The 13,306-nt window shown below is 43.9% G+C and overlaps 1 protein-coding gene across 1 annotated transcript in view; it reads right to left on the bottom strand.

Moving 5' to 3' along the window:
• Positions 1–13,306, bottom strand: part of disp3 (dispatched RND transporter family member 3) — a 284,882-nt gene that overhangs the window by 39,584 nt on the left and 231,992 nt on the right. The gene's annotated exons all lie outside the window — the stretch shown is intronic.

The following is a 13,306-nucleotide window of genomic DNA, read 5'->3' as shown; positions in this document are numbered from 1 at the left end:
AAAACTGTGAGGTGATATATTATGATATGCTGCTCATTACTCAACCTCACCTGTGGCTTTATGGTGTATAAATTCTATATTACAATGAGCCGGGAAGATGGCTCAGTTAAATAACTAACTTCAAAAGATGGACTGAATACAGCAAAGCTGACCTGTACGTAAAAATCGCACTTGCAGTCCCACTCACATCAAACTCATACATATAACACATGCACGCGACACACACACACTCACATCTGTACACAAGGGATGTTACTACAATGCTGCCATAGAGATGGCCAACAGCTTCAGAAAGCACACCTATGTCTCTACTTCCTTAGAAGTCTTAGGAAGTTCGGCATGTCCCCAACAGCCCTCACCGACTTCTACAGATGCGCTGTCGAAAGCATTTTATCAGGAGGCATCACAGCTTGGTTTGCGAACAGCTCCATCCAAGACCGCAAGATATTGCAGCGACCATCATACAAACCAACCTCCCTTCCATTGACTCCATTTATACTTCACGCTGCCTCGGCAGGGCCAGCAGCATAATCGTGGATGAGTTGCACCCTGGCCGCTCTCTCTTCTCCCCTCTCCCATCCGGCAAAAGGTACAGAAGTCTGAAAATGCATACCTCCAGATTCAGGGACAGTTTCTTCCCTGCTGTTATCAGGCAACTGAACCATCCTACCACAACCAGAGAGCAGTCCTGAATTACTACCCACCTCATCGAGGACCCTCGGACTATCTTTTATCAAGCTTTACTGGCTTTTCCTTGCACTAAACGTTATTCCCTTATCATGTTTCTGTACACTGTGCTTCATCGACAATTGTAATCATCTATGTATTCCGCTGGCTGGTCATCATAGTTATATAGACAATGGTTGGTTTCTCAAAGTGTACGTGTGTATTTATATATTTGCTCGTAACTTCATAAGTGATTGGAGCAGAATTAGGCCATTTGGCCTATCAAGTCTACTCTGCCATTCAATCATTTCTGATCCATCTCTCCCTCTAAAACCAATTCTCCTGACTTCCTCCCTTAGCCCCCGACACCCGTGCTAAACAAGAATCTATCTATCTCTGCCGTAAAAATATCATTTACTTGGCCTGCACAGCCTTCTGTGACAATGATTCCACAGGTTCACCACCATCTGATTGAATAAATTGCTCCTGATCTCCTTCCTAAAGGAACGTGCTTTAATTCTGAGGATATGATCACTGGTCCTAGACTCTCCCACTAGTGGAAACATCCTCTCCATATCCACTCTATTCAGGCCTTTCACTATTCGGTACATTTCAATGAGGTCGCTCCTCATCCTTCTAATCCGGACCAGTAGAGGCCCAGTGCCAACACCAATTTTGTAAGAAAGAAATTAAATATTTGAGTCAGGGCCAACTTTGTGGGAATGTAACAAATGAGCAAAAAATTACGACTGAGTGTATTGTGTGAAAAGATGACTTCATTCGGCATGTATGAGCAGTGTGGTGTAACTGCTGTGTGGAGACTTTTTCGGCACTGTTTGCTCCACCTTCGCTGGTCCCGTGTCAGTCTCTTCGGCCATTAGAGAGCCCACAGAAATATAGAGAAAACAAGTCATCCTCAACTCAAAGAAGTGTGTTGGCAAATCTATTCCAAGGTTACAACCCTGTTGTTTTATAAGACTGGATGTTGAAGCTTGTGGGATTATCAGCAATGTGTGTGCATTTGACCTGAACTAGAGATGATCAGACCCAACCTATTGGTGATAACTTTGTTCTCCCTTTCTCAATTCCCTGAAGGCGATAAAACATTTACTATTATTTAGATACGTATTAATATTACTGCAGATGACACATTCGGTAATGTGTTGTCATGTATCATCTCTCCCTTACAAGTAAAAGCAGCAATTTCTGAATTTCAGGGTGAAATCCAATTTCACAGTTGGTTGATTTTGACCTGCGCCACTTTGGTACATTGACTGCAATTGTGGTGTTAGATTAAAAACTCAATTTGGGGTTAACAGTAAAGGCTTTGAAACATTTTTAAATGGGCCTGTCCATGCAAAACAATCGGGGGGCAGCAAAAACTGAATGGGACTCGCATAGTTCGATTCCATCCTTACTTAATTAACCTGAGTTTTGCTTTTGGGAAATTGGAGGTCTATAGATAACTCATATTTAGCATATTTCTTTCTGCAGATCTTTTTTGAAAGTGTGTTGTAGACCGCAAACGTTGACAAGTCCTGTGATTTCTCAGCTTTATTCCTCGGGCTTGGGTTAAACAGATGCCTTGATTATGATGACATATACTGTTACTGAAATATACACCGAGCTCTCAGCCTGCACCATTTTATAGAAGAGAAGCTTTGATTACGAGTTAGTCATTGTACGGCATAGAAACATAGAAAATAGGTGCAGGAGTAGGCCATTCGGCCCATCGAGCCAGCACTGCCATTCATTATGATCATGGTTGATCATCCAGAATCAGTCTCTCCAAATCCCTTGATTCCATTAAGGGGCCTCAAGAGCTGTATCTAACTCTCCCTTGAATACATCCAGTGAATTGGCCTCCACTGCTTTCTGTGGCAGAGAATACCACAGATTCACAACTCTCTGGGTGAGAAAGTGTTTCCTTATCTCAGTCCTAAACGGCCTACCCCTTATTCTTAAACTGTGACCCCTGGTTTTGGACGCCCCCAACATCGGGAACATTTTTCCTACATCTAGCTTGTCCAATCATTTCAGGATTTTATATGTTTCTATGAGATCGCCTCAAATCCTTCTAAATTCCAGTGAAAAAAGCCCAGTCGATCCATTCTCTCATCATATGTCAGTCCCGCCATCCCGAGGATTAACCTGGGACTCAGAACCCGAGGCTCAGAATGAGCCGTGTGCTCAGAATGAGCAGAATGGCTCAGTACCAGAGGTATTTGCTATTTCAAGGCCAGTCCGAAGAAGGGTTCCAAGCCGATACATCACCCACCCTTTTTCTCCTGACATGCTGCATGACCCGCTGAGTTACTCCAGCACTTTGTGTCTATCTTCGGAATTACAGTGAAATTGGTTTACAGACCACTTGCAAGAACGGAACCTTAACATGAGCCATGATTTTCCGTACATGCTGCCATCCCGGCTTCAATCTCTAACCCTGTAAACAGACCTGTTAGATAGACACAGAAAGCTGGAGTAACTCAGCGGGCCAGGCAGCATCTCCAGAGAAAAGGAATAGGTGATGTTTCGGGTCGAGACCCTTCTTTGGTTTAAACCAACACCTGCATTTCCTTCCTCAACAGACCTGTTAGTGTGTATTTGGTTTTATAAGAAAATGGATGCAAAGTCTGGCCGTATTTCCATCTGCAGGCTGCATTGTGGGGACTGATTTTATTCAAATAGTTGGCATTATAGTAATGATGTTCAACTCACTGCATTTTGCCGGGAAATAATCCTGCTGTACTCAGGAGACCCTGCTGCGGTTCCAGTCGTGATTATAAAGACTCGGTACATTAAAACCTGCCGCAGACTCGCTGGCTGAAACAGCAATGTTAATATTCACTCTGCACAAAAATTGATAAGTGGTATATGGAAATGTAAAGAGGAATTAAACTGTCATTTGTGAATCCTGTTCTTGGGTTGTTTGGTTTTACATGGGCAGGACAAGTTTGTCATATAATAGTCTATTATTATTATACTTTCATGGTGGCGCTTAAAGATGTGGGAGGCTTCCGCTGTAAGATGGCTCATAAGTACAAATTAATTACAGTATAAATCCTCCAAGTCTCATCCAGCATCCCTGGAGAACACCCGTTAACAGTGAACGCTTTCCATTTCCCAAGGGCCAGGAAAGTGAACAGAAAATGACCACTTTCTTCGTGTGGTTGGTATCTATTTCAGGGGTGGCAACAGAGGTTATGGAGAGAAGGCAGGAGAATGGGGCTAGGAGGGAGAGATAGATCAGCCATGGTTCAATGGCAGAGTAGACTTGATGGGCCGAATGGCATAATTCAGCTCATATGTCATTAACTATTTGAAGTATGACTGACAAATGCCAGAAAAGGCAGTTCACACGTACTTGGTTCCCTACAATGGTGTTGCATTCAGCGCTAATGGCTGATTGTGGGCTTGCAAATACATTGCAGAACTGTGGAAACTTTAACCTGATCGCTGCATTAAAATGGACATTGCATGGTTCCCAATGGCGTCTGTGTGCACACCTGGCTTGCCTTATAAAGGTTGCAATCACAGGAAGCCTTCAGCAAACTTTCTCCTTTGCAGCCACATTACAGCTGAACAGAAGGCTGCCTAGAGGTGTGGGAGCAAAGGGGAGGGATGCGCACGAGGTCTCACCGTGTGTGCGTCTTTGCCACGCTCTCGTATTGACTGTCACATGTGACAATAAAGTATCATTCTATCATTCATTCAATTCATTCATTCATTCTATCATTCATTCATTCTATCATTCATTCATTCAGTCTATCATTCATTCTATCATTCATTCATTCTATCCATTCATTCATTCATTCATTCTATCATTCATTCATTCATTCATTCATTCTCATCATTCATTCATTCATGCATTCATTCATCCATTCATTCACCCTGACTGACAGTGAAATTTGTGCCCTGGTGCTGTTGGAGAGTGCAGGTCGATCAGATGCACGGGGCCACCATGTGAAGCTCTACAATGCGTGCCATAATAAGCACTGTTAGGACCACAATGATGTGAGCCATAGTCTTACAGCTCGGAAACAACCCTTGTGTCCAATAAGTCCATCCGATCAAGTACCCATCCATGCTCATCTCATCAACCCTACAGTGGTGTACATTCCATTCTAAACCTTTTATCCCCTTAGCCCCAACATATGCCCTTTGCTATTAGTTTCTTACTAATCACTAGAGCCAGGATTTTGCCATAAATGCCATGTGCCTTTTCATGCCTTTTTTGATGATTTCACCAGGATAATGCCTTTTACATGATCGAGTGCCTAAATCAGCCTTTTTTTGCCGTTTTGCTCAAAGGTCGTGCTATTTTCTCCAGTTGTACCGTGATTTCTTGGATCTTGGAAACGTTATTTTCATTCAGACCTTTCGGTCTGAACGAAATGTTGTTGCCTCGCAGTCATACATATAATAAAGTAACAAAACACACAATAAACACAAATTTAACATCCACCACAGTGAGTTCACCAGACACCTCCTCACTGTGATGGAAGGCAAAAATCTTAAGTCTTTGTCTCTTCCCTCCTTGTTCTCCCTCTGCGCTGAGGCGATCCAGGCCTCCGATGTTGTGACCCCCACCGGGTGATGGTGCTTTAGTCCCGCGGCTCAACCGTGCTTCGCGAACGGGCCGGTTCAATCTCCGCGGCCCGGGGTGAGTCGAAGCTGCCGCCCTCCAGTCCAGCGGAAGAAGCTGTTGCTGCGGGAGTTCCAAAAAACAGGTCACCAACCCGTGACCTGCGAGCTCCCGACGATGTCGTCTACTGGGCCGGCGGCCAAACCTCCAAAGTCGGGTAGCTGCCGCCGTCAATTTCAATGACTTTTTCTACGTTAACACATTAATATTAATGTTATTATTAACGTGTTAACGTAGTATAACTTACAAGAAAATTTCCACCACCGGGGCAAAACCGGGGGCGCCACCGTCAGTCATTCATTCGTTCATGCCGCTGCCTGCTGGTTCAGCCTTCTCCAAGATCTATTTAAGAATGAACTGCAGATGCTGGAAAAATCGTAGGCAGACAAAAATGCTGGAGAAACTCAGCAGGTGAGGCAGCATCTCTGGAGAGAAGGAATAGGCACTTCTTCAGACTGATGTGGGTGGGGGAGAGTTGGGAAAAAGAAAGGAAGAGGCAGAGACAGTAGGACTAGAAGGAGAGCTGGAAAGGGTGAGGGGGAGGAGGGAGAAGACAAGGGCTATCTAAAATTAGAGTAGTCGATGTTGATATCGCTGGGGTGTAGACTACAGAAGCGAAATACCCAAGCTTGTCTCCTCACTACATTTCCTGCTGGCTCCAGCCGCAAATCTGAGTTTTCGAGTGGTCTGTGCAAGGCATTCATTGATGCGGATTCCATTTGGAAATTGGGAAACAAATCTCTTAGAGTTAAACGTGCCTGTACATTCCATTCCAAATCGTTGATGTGAACCACAAACAGCAACAATGGGTCCAGCACTGATCCCTGAGGCACGCCGCTAGTCACGGGCCTCCAGTATGATAAAACAATCCTCATGGTTGTTTCCCGTCGATCGCCCCAATGTCAAGAAAATCTTCCTCAGCTCCAGGAAGACAGATACTGCTCAGTCCGTTTTGACTAGGTGGGGTCATGGCTCTCTGCTGCTTATGCTGCAAAGCAAATAATTTTTGAAGAAGAATCTGCTGCAGTCAGGATAAGGAATGCAAATGTTCTCTACCCCTTGTGATTGCTTCCAATTTTATTCTATCCTGGTGTGAATAACTTGCAGTTTGCAATAAATAACTGATGCGTATAATCCTGACCTCACCTGAGCAGGTAATGCTAACAAAAATGCCCAAAACTGCTAAAGTTCTCAAAGGTAGTTGTAATGCACAAGATATACATTGAGGTAGCTTGTTTTGGGATGCACCAGTGACCTCTGTAGAATAAGTTTTTTGGTGTCAGGGGCATAATTTGAACGGTTTGAAATAATTGCTTGTATTATGTGGCAACTCGGCTTTGCATATTTTGGGGGTGGGCGCCTTCTGTTTGTCAATGTGTTGCCTTTTTTGAATCCTTTTTGCCTGATTCCAGTGTTTTTTCACATCCTGGGGTCACCTTGTCTGATGTCTAAAGCCTTAGTCTCCACTGCTCCAAGGGAAACAACATTGTCTATCCAGTCTCTTCTCCTACTTGAAACATTCCATCCGAGCCAACATCCTGCACCCTCTCCATTTCAGTTAACACAATCACCTATTCCTTTACTCCACCACCCTATCTACCCACAATGAAATAAATATTATTCTCATGAAATAGGATCCTGTTTTTTTAAGACAGTCATTTGAGGAACGTGAATGATCTTCATCCACCACCAACGTTAGTGGGGGATGTGGGGAGGGTAATATGATAAAAGATTAGCCACCCCTCTGCTTCATTCCAAAGCCAATAGCTATTTATCTTAGCAAAAACTTTACGGTCGAGCAAATGTCTCTACCCAGTTGACTATTCTCCAGGTGGTAAGAATTCATAATAAGTATGTCCTATTATTGCACAATGCCCTCTGCACTTATTATTGAGGTCGAGGAACATGTTGGTGTTACAATGGGGCTCGGCTTGCAGCAATCCAATGGTAGGGCAGTAAAACTAATGGAGCAATGAAATAAATACTATCTCATGAAATAGGATCCTGTTTTTTTAAGACCATTTGGAAGGAACTGAGACTTTGATCTTCTGGGGGTCACGTAATTAAGATTCTCAAAAGCTTTATCTTTCTATCAGGTCAAGCTGTCTGTGTAACTGTGTGTGTGTATTGTCTGTGTGAATACAACAGGGTGTAGACAATGGAGCGACTATCTCACAATTCCAGAGTCCTGCTTGATTCTGTCACGCGTGTGTGTGTGTGTGTGTGTGTGTGTCTGTGTGTGTGTGTGTGTGTGTGTGTGTGTGTGTGTGTGTGTGTGTGTGTGAATGTGTGTGTGTGTGTGTGTGTGTGTGTGTGTGTGTGTGTGTGTGTGTGTGTGTGTGTGTGTGTGTGTGTGTGTGTGTGTGTGTGTGTGTGTGTGTGTGTGTGTGTGTGTGTGCGCCTGTCAGTGTGTTTGCACGTTCATGCGACTGTGTGGGGTTCCTCCAGGTGCTCTGGTTTCCTCCCTCATCCGAAAGATGTCCAGCTTGGCAGGTTAATTACCACTGTAAATTTCCCCTGTGCACATGTAGTTCAATTTGAGGATTTGATCAGTCTGCTGGGAGAATAAAATGGGATTCATGTAAATGGATGCTGGACTCAGACTCGGTGGCCAAAGGGCACATTTCTGATCCATGTTATTCCACAACAGGTCGGATACAGGGAGGTTTTCCCTGGCTGGTGGGTGTGCCTAGTCAGAGGTCAAGGTCTAAGGATGCAGAGTAGAAATTTAGGACTTCGATGAAGAAGAATCTCTTTAATTCTATCGCACAGAGTTGTGAATCTGTGGAATTCTCTGCCACTGGAGGCCAATTCATTGGATGCATTTAAGAGAGAGTTTCGATATAGCTCCTAGGGCTAACGGAATCAAGGGATATGGTGAAAAAGCAGGAACGGGGTACTGATTTTGGATGATCAGCCATGATCATATTGAATGGTGGTGCTGGCTCGAAGGGCCAAATGACCTACTCTTGCACCTATTATCTATGTTTCTATGTCAAGGTTAGGGAGGAACAAATCATTGAATATGTTGATGGAGGAGATAAACAGATGTCAAGACAAGGGGTTTGGGGCGGAGAACAGGAATGTGGTTTTACAAAAGAGGACCAGATTGTACTGAAAGGCACAGCGGGCTTGAGGGGCTCAATGGCTTACTGCTGCTCTTTTGCTTCCGTCAAAGAAAATATTGGCAGTAAGAGCGGTAAGCCTGTAGTTTTGGAACCACTTTAGAATTCAGCAGATATTCACTAAATTGATAAGCAGGGACACTAGTGGAATGAGCGAGCAAACAAGCAAGACACAACAACAGACTGCAAACGCATGACAATAAACTAGACTCAATAAACCCAACTCAACATCATGAGGATGTCTAGGCAAACAGAGAAAATATGTGAAAAAAAAGAACTGAGCATGACCCAGGTCAGGCAGCATTTGTGCAGAGGGTAACAGAGACAGCCCTTCAATGGATCTAAAGCATCTGAGGTAACAAGCATGGTTTAAGTTGCATAGAGGGAAAGAAAGTGGTAGAAAGAATAAGGAAAATGTCTATAGACACAAAATGCTGGAGTAACTCAGACTTCTCCAGACTGAAGAAGGATCTTAACCTGAAACGTCTTCCATTTCTTCTCTCCAGAGATGCTGCCTGTCCCGCTGAGTTACTCCAACATTTTGTGTCTATCTTCGATTTAACCCAGCATCTGCAGTTCCTTCCTCCACAGGGAAATGATTAGGCACTGTTCTTTCGGCTTAAGAACAAGGAACAAAGGTGCAGAGTGAGGCTAATCGCAAATTGGAGGAACAGCATCTCATATTTTACCTTGGCAGCTTACAACCCAGTGGTATGAATATTGATTTCTGTCATTTCAAGTAATCCCTGCACTCCCTCTCTCTCCACCCCCCCCTCCCAAGTCACACCATGTTCCTATTCTCACCTAGCAAACAGCTAACAATGGCCTGTATGCTTTATCATCAATACTTTTTTGCATAACTTTCATTCATTTGTTCTATATCTCTCTACATCATCTTCTATATCTCTCGTTTCCCTTTCCCCTGACTAGTCTGAAGAAGGGTCTCAACTCGAAACGTCACCCATTCCTACTCTCCAGAGATGCTGCCTGTCCCGCTGAGTTACTCCAGCATTTTGGAAACATAGAAACATAGAAAATAGGTGCAGGAGTAGGCCATTCGGCCCTTTGAGCGTGCACCGCCATTCAATATGATCATGGCTGATCATCCAACTCAGTATCCTGTATCTGCCTTCTCTCCATACCCCCTGATCCCTTTAGCCACAAGGGCCACATCTAACTCCCTATATCGCTTGATTCCATTAGCTCAAAGAACAATATCTAACTCTATCTTCCGATAGCCCTAAGAGCTATTGCCATGTAGATGATTTTGTGCCAATCTTCAGTTTAAACCAGCATCTGCAGTTCCTTCCTACACAAAGATGCATGTTGGATCGAGGGTCAAATGAGGTGCAAGCAAAGATTTTTCAACCAATGGTTCAATCATCATTTAATTGCTTCTGCCCACATGTACAATCCAATCGAGATGAAAAAGAGAAATTATGTTCCTCAAACCAACAAACTTTTAAAGGAAAGCCTCTGATCCACATCCCAGTTACTCTCGAGTTTGGTGTTAACCTATCTCCAATTTGCACACCTTTCAAATGTCACTTCAAGCAGAGAAGGCAGGATAAGTGAATTACCCAAAAGTCACAATACTGAAATGAAATGAAACTCACAAGAAAAACATAAATCAACCAGCTGTGGAGAGGTTGATTGAACTGAAGAGTACAGAAATAATGCAAGAATCAATCTCTGCTCCTATTGTGCAGCGCTAAAATGCGTTAAGCTTCACTATAATTATTCTCTGATGTTCAAATAGAAATTGTAAAGAAAGGCCCCCAACAAAGTATCATGAACTGAATGTTGCAAAGCCGGAATGGAAACTCAGCTGAGGATCGCGAGTTTTTCAAATCCATCATATTCCACACTCCCATGTACAATCCATTGCAGCGATAGATTACAACACAGCATGAGAAAAAAAAAAGCTTCAATGATATATTCTGAGAACCTGTTAACTTAAAATTGCATGAAAAACAGGAAAGTGAAGTTATTTACAAGATGAATACAGGAAGAAATGAGCACTGATCCATAGTCATTGCTGGATGATTGTGAGAGAGAGTTGGCTTTAGCTCTTTGGGCTATCGGAAGAGAGAGTTAGATATTGTTATTTGAGCTAGTGGAATCAAAGGATATGGGGAGTAATTAGGAATGGGGTACTGATTCTGGATGATCGGCTATGATCAGATTGAATGGCGGCACTGGCTTGAAGGGCCGGATGGCCTCGTCCTGCACCTATTTTCTATGTTTCAATGCTTTTATGATTGGATTCAATTGGTTTGAAATTTCCACTAAAACAAATCCCAACTCTTGTCTTTTTGGTAATGCGTTCACCTTTGTGAGTCACCTCTGGATCAATGGAAGCAATCTTGCCTTTGATCAGTCCCACTCCAGAGATTGAACACACTATAAAGGCTGACACTGCAAGGGGGGAACACTCTTTGGAAAGAGCAGCACTTTGGGACATCTTTTGGACAAGGAAGGCTTTTTAAATGCAATATTTATTTTGCTATCACAAAATACCACGAGCTGAAGGCTGCAAAGCCAGAATGGAAACTCAGCTCTGGATCGTGATACAAATCCATATTTAAAAGATTCATGGCTGACAACATCTCCAATTGTATGAGATACACATTAATCTTCAGTCAGACAGGCAGAATCTTCTTTCCCCGGGGTGGAAGTGTTCAATACTGGAGGGCAAGGCTCTAAGGTGAGAGAGAAAACATTTAATGGAGATGTGTGTGGCGTTTCTTTTTACAATAGAGTGCAGGGGGCCAGGAATACACTGCTAACAGTGGTGGTTGAGGCAGATAAGATTTAAGAGGCTTTTGGATAAGCACGGAGGTACAGGGAATAGAAGGATATGGATCAAGTACAGGCTGATGAGATCAGTTGAAGTGTAGAAAGCAGGCACGTGCCATCAGGGTAGGCACAGTAGGCACTGCCTACCCTGACTAAAATTATAAAGTGGTCATTATTAAATATAAATAGTAAAAGCACAGGAGAATTATGCTTACCTAAGAGATCGATCTCTGAGGTAGGCATAATTCTCCCGTGCCTTCAATCCGCAGTACATGTAATATGTGAAAGTAAGTGCAGCTCACGTGCCTTTAATGACAACGGTCTATAAAGGCAGCTGAAATTCTGCCTTTCAACCGTGGACTGCGTACTGCGCATGAATTTTTTCAAACATGGATTGTCATTATCTTAAGAGCATCTTAAGAAACGAAGAGAGAAGAATGGAGTTTGTGCACAAATAATGTTGTAAGTAAATTTTTTTGAGTTGTATGTTTTTAAATACCGCATTTCCCAGCAATGAAGACACTATTTTTTACCCAAAAATAAGGCACAAAAATGTACCTGCGTCTTGGAGGCTGAAGGTTAGGTTGTTTGCCAAGAAATATAGACTTGGCTATCCCTCAGTAGCCAAGTCTATCCCTCATTGCTGGCAGCTGATGGGAAGTGGCTGTAAAAGGACAGCACCGCTGGGGGGGGGGAGAGGGAAGGGGGAGGGAAGAGTTCCTTTCACAGCGTGTGGGGAGTCTGGCATTAAACTTGTCCCGGCGTGTTCCTGTTTTTCCCACCATCTCTCCACCTGCTGTCACCCTCCACCACCCACCCATTCAGGCATTCAGAATGGAGGAGGTTTGGAGATTTGGGTAAATTGAATTGTTACTTTCTTTATTTTTATTTATTTTTGAGCGTGAGAAATTCTATGTCCCGCCAGCCTTTTTTCAAAATTTAGCAACTCAAAACGGGGGTGCGTCTCCGATGCAGGAACGTCCTCGTTGCCGGGAAACACGGTACTTTATTTAGAGATATGGCTTTTGAAAACAAAATACTTTATAAAAGTCGACTGACAGCTTATGGAGAGGAGAACAATCTGCGCATGCGCGGTTTAAGATTTTTTTTTAAAACCCCGACTGACTGCGTACCCCGAGTAATTACTCATGGCACGTGCCTGGTAGAAAGGAACTGCAGATGCTGGTTTATACCGAAGATCGACACAAAGTGCAGGAGTAACTCAGCGAGTCAGGCAGCCTCTTGGGAGAAAAAAGATGGGTGATGTTTTGGGTTGGATGTTTCTGAAGAAGGGTCCCAACCTGAAACATCACCCATCCTTTTTCTCCAGAGATGCTGTCTGACCTGCTGAGATAATCCATAAATGCCCCTGTCCCACTTGGGAAACCTGAACGGAAACCTCTGGGGACTTTGCACCCCACCCAAGGTTTCCGTGCGGTTCCCGGAGGTTGCAGGTAGTGGAAGCAGGTAGGGAGACTGACAAAAACCTCCGGCAACCGCACGGAAACCTTGGGTGGGGCGCAGTCTCCAGAGGTCTCCATTCAGGTTTCCTAAGTGGGACAGGGGCATTACAGCGCTTGCAATGCTGGAGACCCGGGTTTGATCCCGACTACGGGTGCTGTCTATACGGAGTTAGTATGTTCTCCCCGTGACCTGCGTGGGTTTTTTCCAAGATCTTCGGTTTCCTCGCACAGGTATGTAGGTAAATTGTTCAAGAAGGAACTGTGGATGCTGGAAAAATCAAAAATAGACAGAAAATGTTGGAGAAACTCAGCGGCAGCATCTATGGAGCAAAGGAATTGGCGACGTTTCAGATCTCGACCTGAAGCGTTGCCTATTCCTTCTCTCCACAGATGTTGCCTCATGCGTTGAGCTTCTCCAGCATTTTTTGTTTACTATGTAGGTAAATTGGCTTGGTTAATGTGAAAATTGTCCCTACAGTGTGAAGGATAGTGTGGGGATCACTGGTTAGCACAGACCCGGTGGGCTGAAGGGCCTGTTTCCATGCTGTATCTCTAAAATTGAAAAACTAAAAATTGTGGGCTGCCGGGCTGGGCCCATTCCTGTTCTA

This window comes from Leucoraja erinacea, chromosome 30 (genome assembly GCF_028641065.1).
Source record: "Leucoraja erinacea ecotype New England chromosome 30, Leri_hhj_1, whole genome shotgun sequence".
NCBI lineage: Eukaryota > Metazoa > Chordata > Chondrichthyes > Rajiformes > Rajidae > Leucoraja > Leucoraja erinaceus.
Note: the sequence above shows the minus strand (reverse complement) of the source record. Positions and strands in the feature narration are given on the sequence as shown.